Genomic DNA, 27442 nt, shown 5'->3' with positions numbered 1-27442 from the left:
TCTCATCATGTCCTTAAACTCAGAGCTGTTAAAGGACCCGGTTGTACCCTCCTATCTGATTCGGGATTGCTTTTAGATATCTACATGAAGATGATACAGTTTACAATCAAAGACCAAAATCTCTCCAACCAAGAGCAATGAGGCTGGCCTCATTAGAACTGATCACCAATCCAGGGAAAAATGCGCTTTCCTATGAAGAGATGTACCAACTCCAGATACCACTCCATGGCTACCTGAATCCCTTTAAAGCAAGTATCAAACTAGGGACTAGAGGAGAGTAGGTCCAAATGATGAGAGCAATAATGATCCTCAAGGAGCCGTTGATCGGCCTGAGGTTAGAGCCTGAGATATCTGCAGAAGAGAGGCTAGAAGACAGGTACCCATATGTCTTGATGCAGGCACTATTTGCCCATGTCTGTAGAAAATAAATGGTACCGGAATTACAGGGATGCTGCGAGGTTCCACAGTGAAACCAAGGGAAAGAAGTGTAAAGAGTTTAAATTTGTCGATGAGTTTGAGCTCCACCACTGCCTGAATTCTCGTGCTTAGCAATGCAGTTGTGTTTTTACTCTCATGACTCACATTGGCAACATTTTCCAGCAATTGCAAACTGGCCATTTTGATTATAGTGCCTATTTACAAATAGCTTTCTGGTGTTTTTTTCAAACAAAGATACAAAAAAAAAATATGAAACATAGCAGAGAAAGAGGCTGAGCAGTTGCCGTCCGCAGCCTTTTAGCTTTGACCTACTCGGATTTGTTTATTTTACTATCCACTTTCTCTAGCTCTGAAGGTTAGCATTATAATCAATGAAAGACATGGCTTGTGGCCTTTATAAACTGGCTCCACCTTTAGTTTAAAGGTTGACCCTATCAAAATATTGACATATGGGTCAAATCTATGAAGATCTTAAATTCAGATTAGACTGTAGTTTCTGAAAACCATGTACTACACCTCTATTGTGTTGTTTTCCTTAATATTGTGAATGCCCTGAATTTTTTCATGCATATAAAGCTGCCACTATTAATTTTGCATCGCTGATCATTGTACCACAAGCACTATCACCTTTATTTATTTATTTATTTATTTTAGAGACTTGTAGAGCGCACGGCTACCTCCGGCGGAGGTGTCCCGGCGCTAGGATTACATGAGAGTCCCCAAAGAAAGTAACCAAGAACAAATCCCACTAATGGAAAAGGAAATACTGAGAACCTGAGAATACTGGAGACCTAATGATTAGTAAACAGCCAGGTCTTAAGTTTGCGTCGAAAAGCTGGCTCGGAATCAGTAAACCTGAGGTCAAGAGGAAAGCTATTCCAGAGCTTGGCAGCAGTGACGGTGAAAGATCTGCCGCCAGTTCGAGAAAGCCTAAATCTTGGCACCATCAGGAGACGCAGACTGTTAGATCTCAGGTGTCTAACTGAAGAAGAGATCATGAGACGTTTTCTCAGGTAGAGCGGGCCAATTCCATGGATAGCTCGGTGGGTCAGAGTCAGTATTTTAAAATCAATGCGACGGGCTATAGGGAGCCAGTGAAGCTCAGCCCGGTAGGCCCTGACCGAGGTACGAGCAGGGATATTACCAATAAGCCGAGCAGCCGCGTTCTGGACAATCTGTAGACGGTCAATAAGGTATAGGGGGGCACCTGCATATAGACTGTTGGCATAGTCTAAGTGAGTGGTAATAAGTGCCTGAACAACAGTTTTGCGAGATGATTGAGGGAGATATAGAAAAATTTTCCTAATCATGCGCAATTTGGAAAAACAGGCCCCTACAACTTTGTTGACTTGGACATTTCCAGACAAAGAGTTGTCAAAGGTAAAGCCCAGGTTGCGGGCTGCTTGTACAGGGGAAGGAGGAGGATTCAGAACGGTAGGCCACCAGAGAAAAGCAGGAGGAGGGGATTTCTTACTGAAAAAGAGAACCTCCGTTTTGTCAGTGTTAAGGGCAAGATGATTGACAGACATCCAAGTGCATATGTTGCCAAGGCAGTTTCTAAAATTGGCAAAAAGGGAGTCAGAGTGGTCTCTAAAGGAAAATATAAGCTGAGTATCATCAGCATATGAGACCACCCTGACACCCCAAGACTCCACCACCTTGGCAAGAGGGGCCACATAGGCATTGAACAATAGAGGGCTCAGGGCCGAGCCCTGGGGCACTCCGTACAGGAGGGGTTTATCCTCAGATTCAAAAGGGTGCATCGAGACCCTCTGAGATCGGCTGGACAGAAAAGATTTGGTCCAGGCCAGTACCGTGCCACCTACCCCTAGCTGTTGTAAGCGGGTGGCAAGTATATTATGGGATACAGTATCAAATGCAGCGGATAGGTCGAGGAGGACTAACATGGCCTCCTCGCCCCTATCCACTGATTCCCTAATGATCTCAGACACTTCTAATAAAGCCGTCTCCGTACTGTAGCCGGTTCTGAAGCCGGACTGGGAGTCGTGAAAAAGCTGGTTTGATTCTAGGTATTGTGCCAACTGTTGTTGTACCACTTTCTCCAGAATCTTAGCAGGTTTTGGCAAAAGCGATATGGGTCGGTAATTGTTGAATTGCAAGGGGTCAGCACCAGGTTTCTTCAGTATGGGGATTAGCCTGGCCTGTTTCCACACTGAGGGGAACTGGCCGCATGACAGGGAGGCATTCCAGATGGAGAGAAACGGATTTACAAGAATAGGGGCAAGGATGCCCATGACTTTGGCCGGGACTGGGTCCAAAGGGGAGCCAGACTTTACGTTGTGTAACAGAGACAGCGCTGGGTCTGGGGTCAACTCATTGAAGGAATTGAAGGAACAAGGAATGGAACCTGAAATGTCTTCAGGAGGGTTAGAAGGAGCCGCAGCAAAGGAGGAGGAGAGTTTGACTATTTTCTCCTGAAAGTAATCCGAGAGTCCATTACACAGATCTTGGGTGGGGGTATATTGGGATTTCGAGGCCGGGGGATTTACAAAATCTTTCACGATGGAGAAAAGAGTTTTGGAAGAGTTCTGTGCCTGTTGAATGAGAGTGGAAAAGTAAGCTCTCATAGAGGAACGTTTTAATTTGTGAAAATGGTTGCGGGCCGATTTATAGGCCAGTTTGGCAAGTGGATCATAATCCTGTCTCCATTTACGTTCCAACTGCTTGCACTTGCTTTTTTCCTCGCGAAGCAGAGGGGAAAACCAGGGGGCAGAAGGACGTGATCTGGAGGAAGTAAGTGGAACAATAGGGGCCACAGAGTCAAGAGGGGCGGAGAGGGTCAAATTGATTCTAGTGGTCTCAGTGTCAAGGTCTTCTAGCTTATTGAATTGAAAATGAAGATGGGATTCCAAGGAATCACAGGTAACTTTGGACCATTTACGACCACTAACTCTGTTAAGGGGAATGGGGGGAGGAGGAGAGGGAGCCGTAATGGTAAATGGAATAAGAAAATGATCAGTCCAGGTCATGGGGGTCGGGGGAAAGGTGGAGATGCCAGGATGATTGGAGAAGATAAGGTCAAGTGTATGGCCTGCTATATGGGTTGGGCCTATAACTAATTGAGGCAGGGTGAGTCCAAGTAGAGTTTCTAGCAGGGAAGAGGCTTGAGAACAGGAAGGATTATCAATGTGAAGGTTAAAGTCTCCCAATACAGTGAAGTGGGGGTGTTTGAGAGAAAAATCTGCAATAGAGTGCAGCAGAACATTCAGAGAGGAGGAGGACGCAGCGGGAGGGTTATAGACCAGAATGCCTGCACAGATGGTACTAGCGGTGTCCATGACTGTAAAATAGGCAGCTTCAATGAGACCAAGATGTGGAATTTTCGTGAGATTAAGTTTGAAATGGGATTTGGCAATTACCGCAAGACCCCCTCCGGGCTTGGAATTGTCTCGGTTGATACCAACGAAACAGTAACCGGGGGGAGTAGCAAGGGTGATGTCTGGTTTGGATGAATCTTTTATCCAAGTTTCTGTAAGAAACAGTATGTCCCATTTGTGGGTATCAAGTGATAGCCAGACGTCGGAGGCGTGAGCCGGAAGGGATCTACAATTGATTAACGCAGCTTTTATAATAGTCGAGGGCTGGTTATTAACAATCAAGGGCAGTAGAGGAGTTTTAGACATCATGGGGAGAGTGAAGTTGCAGTGAGAGCAGGAGTAAGATGAGGATTCCAAGCCATGAGGATTACAGCAAGTTATGGGGATGCAAGTGCCAGGACGAAGGAGCAGTAATTGATCCGATGTCCAAGAGGTTATAGGGGTGTGAGGGGCAGGGGTTCTGGCGCTAGGCGCGGGTCCGGCGCGGACGGGCGCAGATGGGCTTGCCTTAGGCGCGCTATCGGCGCGCCCGCTGCGCCCGCCCGCTGCGCGGACGGGATAGTCCCTTCTTTATATTCTTGTCCATCTAGCGGTGGGAGGAGGGTGGGAGGCGTCCAGGAGCTGGAGCGCTACCCTGCCTCCCCCCAAGATGGCGGTTCCGCGTTCTCCCAGCCGGCGAGAGCGCTGTGCTCGGCTGCGCCGGGGGAGAGAGAACAAGGTCGGGCCCCTGGTACGAAGGAATCTCATCCGGACCAAGTGAGAGGTCTGACTTTCAATTAAAAATGCTCCGGTTAAAATAAATTACAGTTTTAAAACAGCCAGATCGGCGAAGCGTCTCAGCACACAAAATGTAAATATGCATTATATATTGCATTCCCATCACTTTGTCTACATTCTGCTACACCAAAACTCTTGAAGAAATGTTTGGAAATAGAAATATTTTTCAAGAGAAAGAATTGCGTAGAATAGAATAGAAAGAATGCGCATGTGTAGGCGTGTGCACATGCGCAGTTTCCTTAATCTGTATCGGAAGCAGAGGAAACAGACGAGGAGGGCAGCCCGGGGATGGCGCTCTTAAGGTAAGTGTATTTAATTTTTTATTAACTACTGTATATGTTTAAAGTAATAGGGGGTGGAGGAGGGTGGCTTAGCAGAGCTACGTGGAGGTTCATGGAGTTTGATTTTAACTCTGTGGCGCTCCGTGTAGACCCACTTCGCCCACTATGCCCAGGGTTAAATATTAGTTTAGTGATGAAGGGGCAGGACCGCCTGCTCATGCACAGCCAAACCTGTGTGGAAATAGCCTACCAGGTCAGGAGTTTTCTCCTGGTTTGGCGGGAGGTTCTTTGGTGTTCCCAGGGTGGTGCCTATGAATAGGCAACACAATGGGAACGTCAAAGGCAGTACATTCATGGCATGAACTGCTGCAGTTCATGCTGTGCCGGTATTGACTTGCATGCACACAGAGAGGCACATGTTGTGCTCACCTGTGTGTATCCATATGGCGTTAGGCACAAGGTAGCCCTGTAGAGCGCTGTTTGCTTCCCTCCCCTAACTGCCACAATTGTCATGCTGATCACACCTTTATGAAAGTGTGGTGGTGAGGAAACTCAGAATATGCTTGGTGGGGCTTTAGCGGCCCTGCCAAGCATCTTGCTGCTTCGAAACTGCTGTGCCACCATCAGGAATTTCTTAGCCAGGGATTTCTGATCCCTAGTGGCTGCAGTAGTCCCAGGGCGGCCCAACCGCCCTGGTCCTAATAGGGCAGTCTTCCGAATGCCTGCATCATTCTCACAAGTCTGGCGGTCCCGGAATCGGCAGACTCATTACAAGTTCACAAGGGATTTGTCCAGAATCAAAGGATGTTGAGTCAAAGCAGAGACTCAAAACTGGTTTCCCAGTTTCAGAGTAGGCAGCTTTGCCCATTTGAGTACACCCTTTCCATTTTTGTTGGCGGAAAACTCCTTATAGAATATTTTTAACATTTGCAGCTATAATTATATCATACATTGAGGACTAAATGAAAATGCTCTCTTACATTTTTGAAATATGTTCCAAGTAAGCCATAACTTAAAAGAGAATGAATGTTGCCCCCTGTAGGAAGGTAGGATCTGATTGCATGGTTACCCTCACTTTTTGCCTGGTCTTTTTCTGTTTTATGACTAGTCTGGCTGGGATCCTGCTAATCAGGACCCCAGCCTATCTGCTTTCTCCCTTAAATTGACACACATATACTTTGGTACACTCCAGACAGAATACTGGGGTACCCTTACCAGTCCCTAGTATATGGTACACCATGTACCCAGGGCATTGGTACTCCTAGAGGCCTCACATGGGCTGAAGTATGTATCATGCCAGCCATGAGAGGCCATGCAAAATAGAACTCTAGGTCTGCAACTGCAGCCTGTGTATGATGGTGGTTGCACCTTTTACTTTAGATATAGGTTCCCTATATCTAATGTACACTACACTTAAAACTTATAAGTCACCCCTAAAGGCCTTATCAATCCTGAAGGCAGGTTGCTGGTTTTATGTGAGAGGGTGCCCCTGCATGAGCTGAGCCTCTCTGCAGCCTCCGGAGAACATTCTCCCGGGTTTTCTGTGACTCAGCCGGACATATAGGTAGAGGTGCATTATAACCTCGCGGTAAATGCTATCTCGAAAACAGCTGCATAGAAACATATTGTGTTTGGTATCAAACACCTTGGAGTCATACTTCCACACCAGTAACTGGTGTAGGAGGTATGCTTCCAGACTTCTGAAGCAAGCTTCGTGGGGTCACCTGTCTTACTGGTGCCAGCCTTCCGACCCGGACAGCACAACATGGATGCTGCCAGCCAGAGACACGTTTATTCCCCTTGCTGCTGAGCCACGCTCAAGTAGAGGAAGGCAGCACAATAGGCATCCTGTCACAGGGAGACGCGACCACCTCCTAGACGGGGTTTTGTGTATTGGGGCTGGGTGGGTGGACTCTGAGAGTGCCTGAAAGTCTGAACTGGGGGCACATTTGGTGTTCCTGTGCATAGTCCAGCTCAAACCAGTTCTGGGAGCCATTGGCTCCTGCTCTGTTGCGAAACTGAACATAGGACATTGGGGTAGCCACCCCCCTGTCCTGCCCCTCCCCTTGGAGGGTCCCCTGAATCTGTCCAACCTTCTCCTGTGGGTATAAAATGGGTTACCTGGCTACAAGACATTAGATTTTATGTGGACAAGATTCTACAAGAAGAAAACACTGACCTTCGACCGTCTGAACACCTTGAACGTTGCTGGACCTCGACTGGGATTCTGGGATTAACTTTGTCCCCCTTTCAGTCTGAAGCTGAGTTGGTGCCATGACTCCACAGAGACTCTTTGCAGGACCTGTGGAGCACTTAAGACAACAGAACAATCTCCCTTAGAGTGAAGGAGTCAATCCCCTGCTTTGCTGGCACCTAAAGTGCAACTGACCAGTAGCTGCTTCTGAGCTCCTGCAGACTCCAAAGATTTCATCAACACAGAAAGTGGGTTCCTGAAGGCCCCTGAGGTTGATTTGTCCTCTCACCGAGTTTGAGGCCAGTATCCCTGGTGGGGGCAGCGTAACCTGAACCCCTGTGCCCCGTATCCATTTGCAAGTGCATATGCTTGTTGACAATTTCTGAGCTTGTGCATTGGACTCTGTGTATTCCTGACCATGAGCAGTATTTACACCAAAGAACTCTGGCCTCCTCACACTGAGTGCTCCGTTTGCTTGTGCTTTGCAATCTTGCTTGAAGTCCCCTCGCGATTCCTGGTCATTCGGTCTTTGGGTCCCCCTTAGGGTCATCTTCATTATTCTTGGGCTTTCTGGATTGATCGTGATGTGGCCTGACTCTCCATTGCTTTGTGAGTCCACTGGCCCTTGCTGGTCCACAAAGTAACCTGTTTGTCCTTCCTGCATGGGTTGCTGTTGCCAAGGCTTGTTGGTGCTTCTGCCAGACACTGCTCCCTCAGCACTCAACATCCTTCAGGGGACAGCTCACCTCCAGCTCCTGGTCATCCTCAACACCTCTGGGACCTCGTGGCTGCAGAGTCATGCATCTCCTCTTTGCACCTGAAATCGGTGGGCATTCGTCTACTGAGCCCCTGGTCACTTTGAAGTGAGCCACACCCTGTCACCTCTGCTTTCAGGGTCCTCTAATCCAGAATCCAGGGTTGTATTCCACTGGACCCTTTTCACCTTCACGGCAGCAGTGCTTCTTCACTTCCTTCCATGGAGAGTTTCCTACGCCACTTCAGACCAATGCACCAGGCTTCCCTGTGATAGGTAACTCCAATACCACAGTATCCACAGGTGGGGTGGCTCTTTAAACTCTTAAGTTACGAAGGGTGGGCTCAAAGTCCTCCTAGAAGGGTCCTTAAACTTTAACTTTGCAACCACGACTTTCCCATAGAGTTGTACAGAGCACATAGTCATGTTTCCTCACTGTACCCATCCTCCGTGGGTCTCCTGTGTCATCACCTTGGGAGGTTTCTAGGGGTCCCAGAGATTCTACGTGCACTAGGCACTGTGTCTAGTCAAGTTGTGATTGTTATACTACTATTTTAGTATATGGTTCTGTCTACCCCTGGAGCCTGCTGTGTATTGTGCTACTTACAACTGTTCAATTGGTCCAGTATTGTGTGCTTTGTGTTCTATCCTGTGTAGAGGATAGTGGAGAGTGTTATATTAATAAATACATATTTTTACATAGCTACTTTGTGGTTCTCCTTCATTTGGTCATTCAGGGGGTGATATTCTGGCAAAACAAGCTGCTTTACATTTTTTCAAGATTAAGCCTGAAGGCTGCTCTCCATAGCTACCACTAAGATAGATTTCATGAAGGTTATCTTTGACCTCATACATCATAAGGGTCATGTGAATTGGTACAGGGTGTCCACTTTAATTAGTGGACAGCATATACCAGGCCACCTTCTCACACCCCCTTCAATATTTAGCAGGTATTTTGGTAAGATCAGGATTCCCCAACTAATAGCTCATAAGCTACCAGTAGGTCTCCAGCTACCTGTAAGTTGCTCTCCTCTGTGCAACCCAAGCTACTAATTTAAAGGCTTTTGATTGGCTGAACAACATCTGTAGCAACATTCAAAAGTGTGTGTATCTAGTTTCAGTTTTTTCGAGAAAAATTACTGACATTTCAAAAATATATTTAAATCTGATTTTTGAGTGATAAATCATGCAGCATTGGGGACTTTTGTGACTAACAGTATTACGTTTTTTACATTACTGCAAGCAACTGTGCCTGATGCACTAGGATGATCACTGCTAGTAATCTTGCATGAAGTGGCAGCTATTTTAATACTGTCTGATAGGGTCACTATTACAACACCATAATATTAGAAGCTCAGGATGATTTTTATAGAACATAAGTCATAAGTAGCTGCTATGACAGAAAAGGTTGGAGAGCTCTGGGTTATATGCTGAAACCTACCCCTACCAATTAGTAGCATTGTGTAAATAGCTGATTGCTCTGTATATCTTATAAAAGAATTCCAGTTGTTTACAGTGCCCAGTTAGTAAAATAATAAGTGGCGGGTCCCAAAGTTTCGCTCAGGGGCCCGTGGCTGGGGCTACAGAGTAGCCGGGGTGCCTAAAACCACCTTAAGCCTTTTCAATCCACCATCAGTCACTCCCTGGCTGTAGTGTTGATTGTCCTAGACCCTTATGCACTGCTAAAGATGAAACAGACACATGGTGGTATGGTGTATAAACTGGCCCAATCATGTGCACTCTGGATCTTTAATTCCCAGGGTCACCTGACCATTGATGCCTGTGTTAGATGGGTGTGGGGTGGGTGTAAGTACCAGCCCTCGTGGGAAAGGCTGGTAAAACACTAGATTGTGTCCTGTAGGACACAACATTCCTCTCAAAATCTAATAAAAACAAAGTCCAACCTGTGGGAAGGAATCAAAAACAACTAAAAAAAGAACTTAAGTATCACAGCTTTGAGAGGCAGTCAACAGGACAGTGGTGGGCAGGTGCAGCTGGGAGCACCCGGGCATCTCGGCATGCACCAAGGATTTAACCTGGTAACTCTGGACATGAACACAGGGCTGATGAAGCCCAAACCCCTCAGCATCACATCAGTTGGGTGACAGTCCACCGATGTAATGTTGATCAGTCCACCGTTCTCTTACTGTGATGCAGTTGGTAATTTACAGTTTAAAATTGGTGCATCAGGAGCATTGATCGAGTCCATTGTGAATACTTGATGATAGTGTTGCTTGATCCTCTGAAGACCGTCTTGGTGTGCTGTGACCTGCTGAAGTCTCAGTTACACAGCCTGCCTACTTACTGGAATCCATCGGTGGGGCAAAGTCAGGTCTGTCTCTCATGCTTGGCAATGACCCTTGGTTGAGTTGTCATGGGACTGCTTCTGGGCTGGACTGAGGCAGCATAGGTGCCTGCATCTGGACAGCCACAAGACCACCTTGAAGCCACTACCTACTAATTCATGCAATTTCAGGGGTGGATATATCATGGCCAGAACATGCTCTTGCTACCGGGATCAGGATGCAAGCCAGTAAAGCAAGTGGTCACTGGTTCTTCAGATTGCCACTGGTGCTTCTTGGCACTTTGTATACAAATGTTATAGGGCTCCAGTTTTTTTACTTGATTCTACAGGGGTGGTAGTGATGCACATGGCAAATGATGGAGTGGTTGCCATTAGACGACTTGTAAAACAGGTGGCGATGACTTGTATGGAGGATGGTTAACTGGTGGAACTTTGCAGTCACATAATTCATTGCATACTTGGTGCAGCTCTTCTTCTTTGCCATGCACGTTTGCAAGCAGGGATTCCAAGCAGCCGATGACAGGTAGCTGGACGGTCGCACTGTGAAGTGTTTGGCAGATACACAGTTTGTGCATGCAGGCAGCTTATGTTTGGTACTATGCTGAGCTATCTCCCATGACGTCACTGCACCCCTGTGGCTGGTTTGGGTTAGTAGGTGCACTCAGTGGTACTAGTCCTCGTTCTTGTTCCATTGTTAATTTCTCCTTCGCCCCTGAGGTCATCCATTCTTCTGTGTGACAGGATTGTCACCCTCCTTTCTCTCCATTCCTTTAATTTTTCGCAATGTGGCATTGTACCATGCTCTCCTCTTCTTACTTGCTGTAGATGTGGTGACAGGCCACATATTGCATGTACTTTCTGCACATGCTGCGAAATGGCAACAGGCCACGTGTTGCCAGCTCTTCGTACGGGACCTCCTGCCAGCTCCGTCATGTCCGTTGGACTGCGCATCTTCTCCCGTCATGGACCACTCACAGGTCCAGTCCTGTCTGTAGGACTGGGCGTCTTCTCAGGTGCATCAACAATTCTGCGGACGGAAGTGGAAAAAGGTGTGTTTTAATGCATCCATTATGCAGCCTCTTCCATACCTTTCTTTTCCTCAACAAGGTATTGTGTGTGCAACTCAGAATCACTGTGGGAGATCAGGGTCTCCTTTCTTATGCAGTGGTGGCAACTTGCCACTTGGGGATGTGCAAATCTCCTCATGTCTGTAATGGGGCGATGTGCGCCGCAGTTGTAAGGCAGTGTTGGGGACACTCCCTGAATAGTGTTTGGCCCACTGCGGGGTAGGGCTACTCCAGTTAGGGTGAACAAGACCTCATTCCTGCATTCGGGCTACTCGAGGCCCCTCATCCATGATCTCCTTGGTGCTTCGTATATGCGGGTTAATTTCCCTTCTGCCTTGTCTTCCTTCGAGGGCATCACTCTTGAGCCTTAAGGCTGTGTTGTTGCGTTGGGTAGAGCCTAGGTGTGTGAGTGAGTGGCAGCGTTGGTCACTCCATGTGACACTCCCATTGATGGTCCAATGTTGGCCATTCATTCTGGGGCAGCTGGCTGGCACAGACCCCTTCATGCAGTCATTCATTGTCTGTGTGCCCCAGTGAGTAAAAGCTCAGTCTGTCTCATACCTTGCACATGGTTGCCTCTCCTCGCTTGTGCTTCTTGCCACTGACAACCAGGAGGTGCTCCTCTGCTTCTGAGGAGCACTAGCCACTCCGCTTGTCTCTGGGGTACACTAGTGATGCTCATACCTAGTCTCTTCGGGGTGCCCTCTGATGACACTCTGCCTTCATTTTCACCCTTTCTGTGTTCTGCCACTAGGGGCCAATCAGTACTCTCCTTATTTTGAGTGGTGGCATGCGGTGGCCAGTGCCACTAGGCTGCATTCCTCTGTCGACAGCGTGAGCCCCCCATGAGGGTCACATCAGGCATTGGCTGCAATCTCCCCTACAGGACGCGGTGCTGCTAGACACTACCAGGTGGCACTGGCACATCCTCTTCAACGCCCTGCCTTCTCCTGCTGGCTGTCCCAGTGCCTTGAGTCATCTTGCCCACACAGGCCTCGCAGGAGCTGATGAACATAACGTAACATCCTTTTCCTTTCAGAGCAGTAGGACTCACACAATAGGCAGCTAGAAAGGCAGCGCTATGTGCTTCACCTTGGCATGACACTCCCCCAGGCACTGGGTCAGCAGCGGAGAAGGCAGACCAGACCTGGTGTGTGCTTGCCTCCTGCTGTAGCACCAATACTTCTTTTGTCCCTGTTCTTGGAGGACTATCCGAAGTGCAGTGCTGTCGTTGCTGTGCATGTCTCAAGCTTGTTGTGCGATGCTGGGAAGGCTTTCCTCCTCCCCCTGGCACAGACAGAGGCAGGCTTGGTGCCTAGCAGGCTCCTTAGCAAACAGGGTAAAGTGCGTACCCAGCCCCCTTCTCTGCCACCTCGAGGGTTGTTCTGGACTGATTCACTAGCTGTCCTCCTCTTTGCGCCACCACTACCCCGGCGGGCGATAGCTGGGGCATCCAACTGTGGGGGATGATCAGTCTCTTTTTCTCTCCCTCTCACGCAGGGCTGATCAGTACAACAGTGGTTGCAGGGTATACCTGGTGGATGCCTTTTCACATCCTCTGGCTCACCTCACACCAGGCGGGCTGGCATGCACTTCGCCTGGTCCATGATAGCCCCACGAGGGTCATGGCAAGCAAGACTCTCTGCCAGATCGTCCCACTCTGTACCACGCTTGGCCACTAGAAGCAAGTACATGGTTGCCCTCGACATGGGCTACCTTACCCCTTTACAGTGCTTCAAGTTGCTTCCGGCTCACACGCGGGAGAGACCCACTTGTCACTAATGTAGTGTCCAGGGCCCTAGGCCCTCATGCACTGCTAAAGATGACATGGACACATGGTGGTATTGTGTTTATATCTGGGTCACCTGACCAGTGATGCCTGTGTTGGATGGGTGTGGGGTCAGTGTAAGGACCAGCCCTCTTGTGAATGGCTGATAAAACAGTATACTGTGTCCAGCAGGACTGAACACCTGACCATGTATCTATTTTGTGCAGTTTCCTGGTTTCTCCCTTTGTCACAATCCTTCACCCTTTTTTCTTTTCCCCCCTTGTGTGTTTGTCTGTCTCTTGTTCTGTGTCAAAGTCTGATGAGGAAATATAAGTGCTGGCCCACAAAACAGAGTGCCTGTGGACCCCACCAGCAACCACCGACTGAAATTAAGCACTGGATTAGGACTCTGTGGTAGCAATAAGGCAAACTGAGTGTCTGACTTAAGCACTGCACACCACTCTGCTGCTGATCAATTCATTTTGCTGGCACATTTTTGTTTATGGTGTTGTGAAGTTTGGCTACAATGCGAATACGGTTTATTGTAAGCTTCTTGTTTATCCAATGGAGTGTTTTCATGCAACTAGAGATCAGAACATTGAAAGCAGTTTATTTACTTCCCACAAAGCAATGTTTTTCTACAGAAATTATGTAAAGCTGTAAACTCAATTTGTCATTAACAGCCAGAAACAGAAGGACATTTGCTAACTGGTGTATTTTCCATGATTGTCCTGAAAGACTGTGTTTTGACAATCTATTGTTCATACTTATTTTGACCAGCAGTTCCTAAAAGCAAACTTGTTGGCACCAATCTTTTATTACACTATGCGTGAGCATATTGGACTATACATGGGAATATAAGACTATTTAGGGTATGTGCCACAAATATAAAGCTATACAGAGCATATGAGTCTTTTGTTGGCAGACAAGGCTCTCAAACACAGAAAATGTGATGGGAGGAATGCTTGCAATAAGCCTAACCACAGGCAATCACTTGTGGTAGGAATCCTCCCCTTTGTTCTTTTGCCACCATGCCATCTCAGATTAAACCTTGTCATATGCAAATTAGTTTTGACCCTGCTCCAATAGGACCAGCCCCACTCGAAATGCCATGCCAGGTCCTCTCTGAACTGGAACACAAGAAACCCAAGACCGGTTTTGACCTGATTGAGCCTCTTTAGTCGGTTGTAGCTTGGTACCAGTGGCACAGTGAGAATGCAAGATTATTCCTGGCCATAGAAAACTGTTCCCTGATTATGGTTCTGTCCCTGGACTGGGAAGGTGTTCCCGAGCTTCTATCCCTGCACCTTGATTTATTCACCCTAATCAAAAAAAATAACAGTCATTCTTGTGCATCTGTGTCTGGTCTTGGTATATCATAACATTACATTGTAATATGTTGGCTAGGCTGAATTTACAAGGACAATGCTTAGTCACACTGTGGTTGTGTAAGGAATTTTTACATATCATTTAGCATAAGGTAGAGGCAAGCTACATTTGCCATATGATAGCACTAACTGGCATATGACAACTGAGTTACCAGCATATCAGGTATAGACCAATTACATTTCATGGTAGCACACAAGATTAAATATATTCGGTATCTCAATTTGCCTTTTCCTTCTTTAGTAAATTTCTTCTGTATTTGATTTTATGTATGTTAGACCTATGATCCTTGGCCTAGTTTTCCCCTTTATTTTTGCCTCTGCGTCCTGTTTTTGCTATATGCTGTACCTCGTTTTAATGGTCGAGATGCTTTGGGCACTTTGCCACTGTTGATCAGTGCCTAATTGCAAGTGTTCCCTCTATAAGTTGTGAATATGGATTGCTGTTTCCATGATTGGCTGGTTTTACTTACTACTAAGTCCCTAGTACAGTGCACTGTGTGTGCGCAGGGCCTTTAAGTCAAATGCTGCTAGTGGGCCTGCAGCAGTTATTTTGCCACCCACTCAATCAGCCTTTCAAAAGGGGTCTCAGACCTGTCACTGCATGTTGATCTGGTAAGTGTACCCACTTGCCAGGCCTTAACCTTCCTTTTTATTACATGTGAGTCACCCCTAAGGCAGTCCCAAGGTACCCCCGTGGGCAGGTTGCAGTGTAAGTGAAAGGTACATCATGTAGTGATGTGGGTGACATGTCCTGAAAGTGAACTACAGTGTATTTCGTTTTTCACTATTAAAAGGAAGGGTAACTGTCCCATAGGATGGAATGGGAGTTTTCTTATAACATCTTATTACTTCCCATTGGGGCCAGATAGAAAGATTGAGTTTGGTTTGCCTGAACTCAGAATATAACATTGCATCTTTTAGTAAAGATGATTTTTATACTGTGTGTTTGAAAATACCACTTTTAGAAAGTGGGTATTTTCTTGCTTGGCTATCCTATGTGCCTCTGATGGGTTGTGGATTGACTGTCTGGCTTTGGAGTGACAGGTTCAAGGGATGTGCATTCACTGTAGACAGCCAAGGGGGGAGTGTTGAGATGTGTCCTACATTTCCTGGATGAATCAGGGCTGGGCTAAATAGACCTGGACTGCATTTAGTGTAGGGAGGAGGAGATTTCCTTGCACCTGATTAGACCTTGTCTGCCCCACAGAATGCTGTCTCCACCTCCTGCTGGGAAGCTGGACCAGAGGGAACAGAACTGTTTTTCTTTGAGCATGGAGCCTCTCTGCCACAAAAGAGCAAAGAGAAATGCTGTATAAATATTGGGGCCGAGACACCAGAACTTTAGATCACTTTTGGAATTCAAAAGGAACCTTTGTCAAGGAGAAGAGATGGAGAAACTGAAGGAGAAGAACTGCCCCTTTGCTGTGTACTGTCTGGGGTTGGCCTGCAGTGGCTGTTTCTGCCAAGGAACGGACAAGGACTTTGCTTTGTGCTGTATCCCCTACCTGAGGATGATCTCCAAGGGCTTGAAGTAAAGCTTGCTTACTGTTCTGAAGTCTCAGGGACACAAAGACTTCACCCCCAGTCCCACCTGAACTCCATTGCTGGGGGATCTGACCTGACAAGAGGTGCCTGCCAGTGTCCCGGGCTTCTGGAGGTTGTTTCTGGGGCAGGGAACTGCACAAGTCTGAAGAACAGGGAAAATTAATGCATTGCCTGGTTCTGATGTATTGCAGTGGTGCAAGAAGAATTTCCGATGCTTCGCTGCAGCCAAAGAACCAACGCAGCGCCGCTATAGAGTCTGCTGTGCGATGAGTCCCATGCACAATCTCTGATGTCCGAGATCAATGCACCTACTGTAACGCATGCCCTACTGTGTAAGAATCGACGCATCAAGGGGACGTGGCTGAAATCGTTGCAGCGCCTGTTTGCCACCGCCCGACCATCAGTGCATCTTGGATCTTCACCCACTGCATTGTCCCGGATCGTCACACATCGCATCGAGGTGCCAGGTCTGTCGCATCCCTGGGGGATGCAGTAAGAAATCAATGCATTACCACCCCACACAGTAAGAAACCTACGCATCATCTCCTCTCCGGTAATGAACCAACGCATCACCTTCACTGTGCCGCCGTAAGGAACCAACGCATCCCCTCCCCTAGATAAGGAACCAACGCATCATCTTCCCTGCAACCCCTTTTGCTTCTGGTTTTGACTCATCTAAGGTACTTTGTGTTGAAACTGTTGCATCCTCCATTTTCTATAAACAGAACTGTTTTTACCTTTTAAAAGTCATATTTGTTATAACACTATGTTGGATTTGTGTCGTTTTGGTCTTGTGTGCTTTAGATGAAGTTTGCTTATTTTTCTAAAATGGTGTTTTCACTGTGTTACTGTATGTTTGCACAGATGACTTACACGCTGCCTCTGAGATAAGCCTGTCTGCTCATGCCAAGCTACCAAGTGGGTGAGCAGGGGTTGTCTAAGGGCGTAACTCCTTTACCCTCACTAGAAGCAAGCGTCCCTACTTGGACAAAGGGGCTAACTATTGCCCATGAGTGACCCCCATTTCTAACGATGTATTAATATTATATTTCATAATAAAACATCACATGGCATCCCATCATGTGACTCTTTCAAACTCAAGGGTCATGCTGTGATGCTCACAGTGCAACTGGTGCCAGTTGTTTAAAGGATTTGTAATGTCACTTCTGAATCCCCTGTTTTGCACAGGACACTAGGGGGTTTAGTTATAAAAGTCTTGTGGTGCAAAAGAGATGCAAAGTGGCTTAAAGCTTTTCAAAGCATTCTGTCGATTTACTTACCATCATAAAAGTTTTTAGCTGTTCAACGCTTAACACATTTCCCTTTAGCTTTGAGGAGAACCCCTTTGCCCTAAGGTTGAAAGTCAACATTGGATTAGAAAAGATAAGGCTGAAGAGTTTTAAAGTCGAGATTCTATTTTGAATGTTTACGCTTGACTAGTGTTTGGCGTTAAAGAATAGGCATTTATAGACAATATCTCACTAATTATGGATTTGAGATTTGAGATGCAGTTGAGTACTGTAAGAAATTAGGTTACAGGTTGAGGGGGGTCAAACTTTTTTTTTTTTTTTTTATTTATTTATTTTTTTCTTACAACCCAGCACATTATTTTGACAGAGCGCAATACAAAGTAATATACAATCTATTCATTTGTAAAGAAAAGAAAAAAGTAATACATACACAGCCTATATACTTCATGCTTGAAAACATATATCATCAGATAACAGTAAACATAAAACAGTTCCCTGAATTCCCATTTAGTTTTTAGTTCTTCAGATGTATCCTATCCTATCCCACTACGCCAATCTGCTATTGGCTTCCAGATACGCAGCCCTCTTTCCTTTCCCCTCTTACCTTTCCTTGCATATATTGGCTTTTCCAAATTATATGAAGACAACAAACTAGCCAGCCATACTTGTAGTGTAGGGGGATTGGGGTCTAACCATGCCCTAGCGATACATAATCTATATACTGCCATGGCCAGGAAAACAAACTCTTGATACCCTTCCCCTTCTTCTGATACTATTCCTAAAAGTATATGTACTGGCTTAAGTTCCAGCTTAATCTTTAATGAAAACTCTAAGAAATGTTCCATGTTTCGTAACAGTGTATGTAGCTGTGGACATAACGCGAACATATGTATTATGTCCGCATCTCCTGCATTGCAACGCGGGCAGGTTGTACCTTCAGTCCCTCCCCATTTTGCTATCCTTGCAGGAGTGTAATAAAGGGAATATATAGTTTTATAATGCTGCGACTGTAGAGATGCCGAACAAAGTACTGTGCGCCCTAAGTCCAATGAGTCCTGAAACCATCCTAAATCCCCTTCTAGCTTTTCTTCCCACTTCTTGCTATATTTATCCATATCATCCTGCATACCACACACAAAACTGGCGTATAGGCTTCCTATTGAACAATCCCCCCCAGCTCTTATCTTTTCCATAATCTCAACTTTATTGTACCCAACCAGCCCGCCTTGCTTATTTCCCAAAAAACTCCTAATTTGCAAGTACTTAAAGAAATCCTTGTTATTCAACCCAAACTTAGTGCTTAACTCGAAAAAAGTGACTAGCCCCTCCAGCCCCCGAAGATCTCCAATACTTACTACCCCCTTTTGCATCCACCTCTCCTTTGTTATATCACCAAAGACCTCGTCTGGGAATGACCTGTTTTTAAACAGCCTGGTATATCGATTAAACCTTCCTAGTCCCACTTTTTTCATAAATGCCGTCCATATCTTGACTCCTGCCTCCACCGTCTTGTATCTAGTCCTTTTAAGACGTCCATATTCTACACAAGTTATCAAGCAGTTTTCCACCTCTTCACCAAGTACAACCTTATAAATTCTAGAAGACCAATCCCTTGCCCTTGGATCTTCTCCCCCTCCTAGTAAGCCTTGCATATATTGAATAGCCGCAGACCAATAGTACAGTTTGAAATCAGGTGCCCCCCAACCACCTCTTTCTCTGGGGAGAGTCATGTACCGATACGCCCTACGTGTTTTACCATGGGCCCAAATAAATTTATTAAGAATTCCTTCCAATGCCGAAAACCATTTTGCTTCAAAAAATAGCGGTATTGCCCTAAAATAATACAAAAATTTTGGGAGAATAAGCATTTTAATTACATTTGTACACCCAACCAAGGACAAATGTAAGTTATTAAGCCGTTCCAAATCCGATTTTACCTTCGCCAATAGGGGGGGCACATTATTCTGCACTACTATTTCCAGATCCGCAGATATTTCCACCCCCAAATAAACTGCAGATTTTACCACTCTTACATCTGCTCCATATTGTACGTATCGATTGCAGACTATTTGGGTCTTAGCTTTATTTAAACTATAGCCGGAGACTCGTCCAAAAAGTTCTGCCTCCCTCTCTATTTCCACTATCGCTTCCTCCGGATAAGGGGTTAAAATAGCCACGTCATCCGCGTATGCCAATGTTTTAACTTCACATCCATTCAGACTCATCCTGGGAATCCCATAGTTCAATTCCAGCAGACGCAGAAAGGGATCCAAATATAAAGCAAATAGAAGAGGTGACGATGGACAACCCTGCCTTGTTCCTCTTTCAATACTGATTCCTACTGAGTGCCCCCTACATACCCTAATTCTAGCTGTTGGATTTTTATACAGCGTCTGCATTGCTTTAATATATTTCTCACCAATGCCATTCCACCTCAGTACCCCCCATAGGTATTCCCAGGAGACTCTATCAAAAGCCTTTTCAGCATCTAAAAAAATTGCTGCCATAGAGTCTCCTGGGATACCAGCTGCGTCAAAAAATGTTATTACCTGCCTTGTATGTTGAGTAGTCCCCTTGCCTGGTATAAACCCGTGTTGGGAATTAACAACTAGCTTTTCAATAACTCCTGCCAACCTTCTAGCTAGAATTTTAGAGAAAATTTTCGCATCCGCATTCATTAGCGTAATTGGTCTGTACGATCCTGGTTGATTCGCAGGTTTCCCTTTTTTGAGGATCACCACTACATCCGCTCCCCCCCATGACTCGGGAACTGATTCCCCCAATTGTGCCTTACTCATGACATCAAACATATCCATACCCAACTCATCATAAAATACTTTATAAAATTCCACAGGTATCTGATCAGGGCCTGCGGCTTTACCAGAAGGGAGAAGTTTTAGAGCCTCTACGAACTCCTCTTCCTTAAATAGCTCCTCCAGTTCCTCCTTACTTTCTGGAGAGATACCTACTGCAGCCACACCCCTCAGATAGCTCTCTACCTCTTGGGAATCCCCCTCCATATCTTCTTTATATAGGGATGAGTAGAACTGCCTAAAGATTTCCCGAATCCCATCGGCCCCTACTACTCGATTTCCAAGCTGATCTGACATCTCCAAAATGTCGGCTGCAGCCGCTCTCTGCCTAGTGCGTGCAGCCAACAGATGCCCAACTTTTTCACTAAATTCATATATCCCCTCTTTTTTAGCCAGATATTTCCCCACCGCCTTCCTTGACATATACTCTGTAGCTTCTGCCCTAAGTGACACAATTCTCAATAAACATGGCTCAAGAGACTGCTGTTGATGAATCGCTTCTCCCAGTCCCCTCTCCGCCTCCAGGAGTTTCCGATTCAAATCCGTCATCATACATTTTTCCTTTGCCCTTGTAGCTAGCACATAACTCAACGTCTCCCCCCTTACCCCAGCCTTAAAGGCGTCCCAAACCATCCCCAAGCTCGCTGTACCCCTATTAATATCCCAGTAGCTTCTAATCCAGGGTCCCATACGCTCTTTATACCCCTCCTCCTGCAGTAGTGCCCTTTCAAATGTCCACTCCCTAATTTCCCTCCTGCCTTGGGCTATTTTAATCGTTAAAACCAACGGGCTGTGATCTGAGATTAAGCGGGGGTGTTTTTCTATCGCGATCTTATTTATGAGGGACCCGGAAATTAAAAAATAGTCCAACCTAACCATCACTTTGTGTGGGGCAGAATAAAATGTACTACCATCTACGGCTGAATCTAGCTCTAACCAAGGATCAATCAAAGAGTTATTACTAACCAGATCACATAGTGCCCTATAGGTTCTTTTTTTTCTCCCTAAATAGGGGGTCGCTGACTGCAACAGAGGGTTTCTAAAGTCATGTATGTTCAGATCCCCACATAACACAATCGGCTCAGGCCAATTCACCAACTCCGTATCTAAGTACTGAAATATCTCAGGATCATCTTGTGTTGACCCATACACTGTTACCAAGGTGAATTTCTCCCCCCTGAGTGTCAAATCCAACATAACCCAACGCCCCCACTCATCCTCCTGTTTTCTATTTACTACCATATCCCTGGTTTTTCCTAGGATCGCCACCCCTGAGGGGGGTGAAACTTACTTAAATGTGCCAATAGGGTATGAGCCAACGTTACCATGTTCTCGGGGAGAAGCTGTGCACTTTAGTACTGGCAGTGGCAAAGTCCCAAGGCCAACAAAAAGAATACAGCACAATTGGATGCAAACAGGCAAAACAAGTTTTGGGGAAGACCACTCTAAGGCTGTCAGGTCTGAAATAGTTGTATGTTTAAGGTCAAGAAGGGTTTGATAGGGTAGTCAGGTGGTTAATCACGCGGTTCAATTGAGAGAGGAACGAGGGCCGGAAGTGAGTGTTTAAAAGCTGGTGACATCATGGGGAAGTTAATACGCTTTTTGAAATGTAAGCGGAAAGCGTCTTCTGGCAGCTACGTGCTGACGGGGTTGAATCAAGAAAAAGATTTGAATGGATAGATAGGAAGTACAAAAGGGAGGGTAATTCAGTGTGAATGGAATGAGACATGATAGATAGGAAGTGCGAATGAGGAGTGCTTTGATTTAGAGCGGTTGAAGTTTAGAATAATTAAGAACGTGAATAGGTGAAATGGAACGGAGAAAGGAGATTCGGGCTGAGGAAGCAGCAGAGTAGAACGTGTACAAAGAATGATAATATCGGGTGGTAATGAGCTTTACTAAGCAGCACACAGGTGGACATTGATACTATGTGATAAATCACCTTCAGGGCAGAAAGGTCAATGTAACTCGAGGGATAATTATAAATTCCCCTTGAAGAGGGATCGGGTAGGAACGGTTAGCAATGTGTACATTTTGGTAAAACAATGTAATCATTGAGGAAATATAGTTTATAGATTGATGTTCAAATTATTTTGAGGCGAACAGAAGATTATTTTCTTGTAACACAAATGTAATATTTATGAGTGAACTGTTCACTAAAATCATTTTTACTGAGAATATTTGTTCATTTACATTAACCCCTGACGAAGGGCCTGTGATGTTGCCCAAAATGCATTGGGTTCAATAAAAGAACACTGCTTCGAAGTAAACTGCTTTTCCATTGTTTTCTTTAACGAGGTCTGGATGGACACATTCAGTGCATTAGAAGAGTGTGAAACAGCAGGGTTACATCCACGTGGCATAACATTGAAGAGCGATGACCAGATGAATTTAGCGCAGAATAGCTTTTTGAAAACTTGTGGAATGTTCTGATGATTTTGGAATATTATGTTTGCTGTGCCACTGAGTACTGTGGTGAAATGCCGTCCCACACGCTTGATTTCGGTCTAACACTGAGACACCAAATAAACTGGTTACCTACTCCCATTTGGAAATTACACTTAAATGTAATAGGGTAAAGCCAATGTTAGCCTATGGGAAAAGTAGGCCTTGCTGTAGTGAAAAACAAATTTAAGATTGCTTCACTACTAGAACATGTAAAACTTAAAAGTACATGGGCACCTTTTTAAATATACTACACCCTGCCTTGGTGACTTATATGTATTAAAAAGGAAGGTTTTGGTCTAGCAAAGGGTTACTTTGCCAGGTCAAAATGGCAGTTTAAAACTACACACACACAGGCTGCAATGACAGGCCTCAGACATGTTTTAAATGCTACTTGAGTGGGGACATGATCAGTGCTGCTTGCCCACTAGTAGCATTTCAATTTACAGGTCCTTGGTACATGTAGTACCACTTTACTAGGGACCTATAATTAAATTAAATATATCAGTTGAGTTTGCACCAATCTTACCATGTTTTGAAGCAGAGAGCACAAGACATTTAGCACTGGTTAGCAGTAGTAAAGTGCACAGAGTCCTACAGCCACCAAGAACAAAATTAGAACAAAATAGGAAGAAGGCAAACAGTCTAAATATGATCCAGAAGAAAGGATCAAGTCCAAAAAGTATCACCAGCACATAGGTGAATGTATTCACTCACATTTCCCGTTTGCATCATTGGAGTTGTAAGGTAAGGATAAAGGCTATTAGGAAAAGAATGAGCTTTTCGGGAATTTCATTAGATATCTGGACGGGACGAGTGATATCAATTTTTCAATATTTTGATAACATTTTTTTTTTGTTCTGGCGGATGGAGATAAATCAAATAAGACTGGAACAGCTAGTATCCTAGAGGCTTTTGAGAGACAATTGGGTATTAACGTTAGTGGCCTTGAAGAGAACCATTAGAACACACCGCTCATTTACCTAATGTGTGATGGGCATCAGACAGGTTATGAAGTGCTTGGTGTCTCAGTGCTTAACTGTTATGTTCCTCGTAGTCTGCTGTTTATGATTTGCTTTTTGGTTTGTAAAGCAGTACAATTTTCAGTGGACTTGGCTAACTATAAGGCCTGTGATAATGCAGGTCTTCTGCTGATGTGCATGAGAACTAGTCTTTTTGGAAAGGTGGAATATGGTCTCTTTTGAAACCAGAATAACTTTCACCCATGGTGGTTCACAGTCTTCTTGCCTGGCTAGTAATGTGGCCACAAAGGGCAGCCACACAGTGGTCCAATAAAGAAACGCGATGGATCATTTTCACCATGACAGAAAAGGCACCAGACACTGACACCCATTAAAGTCCACAGGAATGAGAAAACCAAGGTGAGTGAAGCACACATCACATGCACCCTCACTCATCAGTGTCTGGCTCTACCTGCATATAATAGGCACACAAGTACACATTTCCAGAGGCTGTAGCTATAGCACCACCAGCCCAGTGAAATCAAGCGTGGAAAGTCTGCTCTCGTCACAAGACCTTATTTACATAATAAATAAAAGCCTATTGTTGTGAGAAAAGATGAGGAATATAATTAGCCCAATAAAAGGGTCTGCATCAATGAAGTAGAAGTAGCCTAATGGCGATGTTCAGCATGGCGCACCTACGGTCTGTGCAGGTAAGAGCGGTAGGGCAGTTGGTGCGGGGGGGGGATTTCGAGAGACAATGATGTGGCAAAATGGATTATTTATTTTCCCTCCTGGTCATCTGTGGAACCCACCCAACCCAGCCTGGCCACTGTTACCTGCATGAGCCACAGCTGGCATGTAGATGCTCCCCATGGAGCGAGGCATATGAAAGTGGTAAGGATAGTACAGCCCCGGCCTGTGCAAGTAAGAGTGGTGGGGATGTGGGGCTGGGTGGGGCCGAGTGGGGGGGGTTTCGATAAACGATGATGAGGGTAAATTAATTATGTATTTATTTTCCCCTCATCATCGTCCGTCAAAATCCCCCCTCACCCGGCACCATCGCCCCACCACTCTTAACTGCACGGACCGTGGCTGAGATGGTCATTTGTAATATCTTTACTTTGGTCAACAACGTCCTGTGTGCACCTTACTCTTAGTAAAAAAGGGGGGGTTCCTTTCTGTATGTTTAGCTTCAAGTTTGTGACCAAAGGGGCTACAAATGTCACTCTTTAGTGTTTATGAAGTACAACCACCTATAACTTTCTAATGTTATAGATTGACACGGGTGATTTAGATATGCACAGAAACCTACAGTATTTTTCGTTTCACAAATTTTTATTTTTTAAAAAAGATTTTTCCATATAAATGCATTCGTAACATCCGGTTAATAAAAACACATTGAATTATTTCACAATATATCTATTGCACACAATTTAGATACACTTGTTGTAATTAAAATCATTTCATACAAAACAATACTCAAATTCTACAATTTTTAACAAAACCATTTATAAAAATGATGCCATAGTGAGTCCTTTGTCGACGCGTTTCGGTGCTTTACAGAATTTACAACACAGGGAATATACACCTGTTTTTTTAGGCCAACAACAGAGGCGACAAACGAGGGGCTTCAAAACACGGGGGAGGGGTCGTCCTGGCAACACACAACCAGCGAGGAGACCCTACATGAGAACCCGCAGTCATAAGGACTGGGAATAGAGACTGGGCATCTTAAAGCACCTATTATCAATGTATCAGACAAAGTATTATCCATACATGATGTTAGTGTTTTAGAAAAAGGATTAGGTTTTGCCCCAAGTACACAGGGATGTAGATATGCAATAGAGAGGGACGTCAGAGATCTCTTCAGAAAAATTAGAATTAGAAAATTCTTTGAAGGGAAAGAAGCTAGAGTATCTGACAATAAATCAGGCCTCAAACCTCCATCAACATGGACACCAAATATAAGCATGGTTGGCCAGGAAGTGGATATCTTTGAGAAAGTAATTTCTAGTGGTTTAGAAAAACTGTTGGACAAAAAAGTTTGGACTGAAAATAACTTGTCAAAAGTAGAAAGGGAGGCACTAAAAAACCTTTCAGCATGTAATGAAATCACTATAAAACCAGGTGACAAGGGGGGGAGTATAGTGATTTTAAAAACTGAGAACTATGACCAAAAAATGTTAGACCTTTTGGGAAACAGATCACACTATAGACCCTCAAATGCCAGGGAGTGGGAAGAACTTAAGAGGAAGGTTAAGGAGCTAGTTAATTATGCTAAAGAGAACAATATTATCAATGAAGAGGAATATTGCTTTTTAATAAATGATCATCCCAAAATCCCAGCCCTGTATGGGCTTCCGAAAGTCCACAAGAGAATGATGGATCCCCCGATGCGCCCAATAGTATCAGGCATCGACTCTTTAACAGAACCGCTAAGCAAATACGTAGACCACTTTATTAAACCTTTAGTGGCACTGTTGCCCTCATATATCAAAGACACCACACATATGATCTCCAAAGCAGAGGGGATAGAGTTCAATTCTAATACTCAATGGCTTGTTTGTTTAGACATTGAATCTCTATACACGAATATCCCGCAGCAAGATACGGTTTTAATGATGAAAGATATCTTGAAAAATGAGGAGGGTGACTTAACAGCTTAAAACACCTTCATCATTGAATGTATTGAGATCATTCTACAGAATAACATCTTTTTATTCAAACAAGACTATTATTGTTGGATCAAGGGCACCAGCATGGGAGCCACATGTGCTCCCAGCCTGGCATGCCTTTACGTTGGCAAGTTCGAGCAGCGCCATATCTATAATGAAATAAGTCCTTTCTATGAAAATATCAAAAATTGGTCTAGATTCATAGACAATATTTTCTTCATATGGGAAGGCAGTGAAGAGGAGCTCAATAGTTTTCTTGAGTGGTTAAACTGTGGAGATCAAAATCTGAGATTTACATCAACCAGAAGCCAACAGGAAGTTGACTTTTTAGATATAAAAATTGTGGAGAAAGAAGGCTTACTGAATGTTGAACTGTATGTCAAGCCCTCAGACAGAAACACCCTCCTTCACCATAAGAGCTATCATCCCAAATGCCAGAAAGACGGAATACCTTTCAGTCAATTTCTGCGTATTAGACGCAATTGTAGCAACCGACAAGCATTTGAGAAACATGCAGAAACCCACAAGACTAAGCTAGCATTGAGGGGCTACCCAAAGCGGTTGATAAAGGAAGCCTACAAACGTGCCAAATATTTCAATAGAGACAGCCTTTTTGACACAAACAAATAGCCAAACAACCAAAAAATGAAATTGTAATGGTATCAGACTTTAATGGCTTTAGCAACAAGGTCAAAAACCTTATTAACAAAAATTGGTCTCTACTAAACAAAACAGGAGAAGTACCCATATTGAAACCCATTACCATTTACGCATATAGAAGAAACAGAACCATTAGGAATCATCTAGTGCAGACTTTCAGAGAACCTAAAACATCTGGCCTCAGAAATGTAATGAACAACAACCCCATCCGAGGTAATCTCCCATGTGGCACGTGCTCACATTGTAACAACATCGTTAAAACAGACAAATTAGAAATAAATGGCATAACACATTGGATGAACGACCATGTCAATTGCCGCACTACCAATGTGGTACACCTTCTGATTTGTCCCTGCAAAAAATGTTATGTAGGAGAAACAGGGCGAGAAATGCGTCAGAGGCTCACTGAACACCGCTCTGCCATAAAAAATCTGAAGAAAGGTGCACCATTGGTTGAGCATTGGGCGGCAGAGAAACATGACCTCAATGACATCAAATGGTTCATTTTGGAAAAGATTAAGATATCAGTTCGAGGAGGAGACATAAACAAAAAGCGTAAGCTTAGAGAGCAATTCTATATGTCCAAATTCAAAACATACTACTCAGGGTTGAACTGCAGAGAGGAGTGGGACAGAATGATTAAGTAGTTGGCTATACTCTGTATCGATATACGAGCAAAGTAATTTCTCCTCAAGGATGAGCACTAATAGGCATAAAACTAGATACCAAAATCAGAGGTGTACGCATATTGGATCGTAGCATAAGAAGACCCTAACTTA

The sequence above is a fragment of the Lissotriton vulgaris genome, chromosome 5, assembly GCF_964263255.1.
Source record: "Lissotriton vulgaris chromosome 5, aLisVul1.2, whole genome shotgun sequence".
In the NCBI taxonomy this organism is placed as follows: Eukaryota; Metazoa; Chordata; class Amphibia; order Caudata; family Salamandridae; genus Lissotriton; species Lissotriton vulgaris.
Note: the sequence above shows the minus strand (reverse complement) of the source record.